This window comes from Octopus bimaculoides, chromosome 9 (genome assembly GCF_001194135.2).
Source record: "Octopus bimaculoides isolate UCB-OBI-ISO-001 chromosome 9, ASM119413v2, whole genome shotgun sequence".
NCBI lineage: Eukaryota > Metazoa > Mollusca > Cephalopoda > Octopoda > Octopodidae > Octopus > Octopus bimaculoides.
In genome coordinates, this window is record NC_068989.1 from 27773236 (window position 1) to 27775571 (window position 2336).

Below are 2336 nucleotides of genomic sequence, written 5' to 3' on the forward strand. Positions count from 1 at the left end.
TATATATCAATGAGAGATTGAAACCTTGTGAGAGAAGAATGAAACTGTCTGATAGAAAGAAAATTGATAAGCTGTCAGTATCTCTGGAGACGTTCAATTCTTGAGTAAGCAATATTGTTTTGATGTTTTTAAATTTTTTAAATGAAATGTTCTGCATAGGGAACATGATATTTTTTACTTAGTATTTATACACAAACTGTTGTTTCCTAATGAAATAATTATAGGAAAGTTTTTTTTTATTATCTATTTAGTCTAGAAATATCTTCCTGAAGATTTCTTATGAAGATGTAATGAAAAGATTCTGAAATCAATAACTCTCCAGCGAAAGAATAATTATTTTTAAAATATTACAAATCTACGGTAAAATATAATATTTATATCCTCAAATAAATCTGTCTTTTCCTTTTCGCACAAGTAAACAATAAATTAAAATGATATAAAAGACTATGTATTCTGCTCCGGAGACAGAACGTAAACTATTTTAAAGATTTATACAATACAAGAACGTGACTCGTATTGAAAAATCGACGATTGCATATTCGGTATTCAAAAATGTGATATTTCAAATATAAATTTGCAATTTGCTAAAGTTTCACATATAAATTATTTATAAATATATCAACCGCATCTTCTAATACGATATTTAATATGCCAAGTAAAATTCTTTTGTAGATAAACTTTCTTCAAAAACGTTCAATTGACACATAGCTTTTCCTAAGTAGTTGTGTTGCCTAAATCTCTAACATCCTATCAATTTTTCTATTTGGAGTAAATAAATTACACTACGATTTCGTGTAAGAAACAATTCCTCTACAAATTTATTAAAATACACAAAGAACCAAGAATTAGAAAACTATAATCAATTAGAACTAGTGATGCCCCTAGTTGGAACTGTCAGAACACCTACCTATTTGTGCTACACGGACGTTTTATGAGTCTGTAGACAAAACATACAAGATATATACTTATGTTTATAGATATATACCTCATGGAAAAAGGAGTTTGTGAAGTAGGTTAAATAAACGATTGTAAATCGGAATTGAATAGACTTTGCATATTATATTCGTGTTATTATATAAACAGCCACTACACAATTATATTTTGCTGCAGAACATCAGCCAGTTCGATTAAATTGATCTTTCTAATAAATCTGAATAATAAATTTATTTATTTGAGTCCTTTTGAACACCTAGTGACCTTACACTTGAAACATTGGTGTTTAAATATTACTATTCCGATTGTTATTCTACTTTATGATAAGTATAGTATTTAACTTTAATCGTTAGAAGAAATATTAAGGCTATTTCACTCCCACTTGGTTGTCACTTTCTGCGATATGTTGACGACGGCTATTATAAAGGTCATTTTTACATGTAATAATATTGATAATTATAAAGATGATAACAAAAATGGTTGTAATGATGATTATGAGGATGTTGATGATGATGATGATGATGATGTTGACGATGACGATGACGTTGACTATAATGATGATGACTATAGTGATATAGTGTGGAGGACCAGGGTTGCTTGTGATGATAATGATGACGACGGAGACGACGATGTAATCAAGGCATTGCAAATAGCACACGCTACGAGTACAGTTTCACTACAAAACATGCTATATAGTATTCTATAATGCAGTTGAATCAAAGCTTTGACAATTGCCCCACTAGAATGGTTAGAATGATTTTGTCTTTTAATTTTCGTTTATAGTAATAATGAAAGCAACAGTTATATACTGAGATTCATTTAGCCGAATAAACCTTCCCTCAAAATGTACGGCCTTTTGACAAATTTAGAAATCACTGATTCATCTTGAATAATTGTGACGCTCTGCTTTGTTTTGTATTGCGTGAACATATATAGCCCAATTATAGCCCAATGTATTAGCAAACAATGGAACATATTTCAATCCGAAATTGCCCAAAATTTAATGTTTCATGGGCATAATTAGACAGGTATTGGTGAAAATCCGAAAGATCTCAAAAAATTTGAGAGTGCGAATGATTTCAAAATGTCTTTAAATATTTTGGAGGAAGAGCTTTTATGAAACAGAAACATCCATAATTCACAATAAGCGATTGTAGAAGAGCGGAAGCTAGCCATTAATGGTTTGTATATTTTGGATTCATGGTCTAAGTTTTGTGCAAGGTTTTGCCAAATTAGTGAAAATATTTGATCTTAGGTACGAAATGTTAATAATAATAATAATAATAATAATAATAATAATAATAATAATAATAATAATAAAAATAATAATAATAATAATAATAATAATAATAATAATAATAATAATAATAATAATAATAATAATAATAATAATAATAATAATA

The 2336-nt window shown here is 28.2% G+C and overlaps 1 protein-coding gene across 5 annotated transcripts in view; it reads left to right on the top strand.

Annotated features, from left to right (window-relative positions):
* Positions 1 to 2336, top strand: part of LOC106877599 (probable G-protein coupled receptor CG31760) — a 1064573-nt gene that overhangs the window by 409254 nt on the left and 652983 nt on the right. Inside the window, exon 1 of one of the 5 annotated variants that reach the window (XM_052970510.1) lies at positions 279 to 360. The exons of the other annotated variants lie outside the window; for them this stretch is intronic. The gene's annotated coding sequence lies outside the window, so the exon portion shown is untranslated. Of the gene's footprint in view, positions 1 to 278; positions 361 to 2336 lie in introns of those variants that run through there. 5 annotated transcript variants of the gene reach the window in all.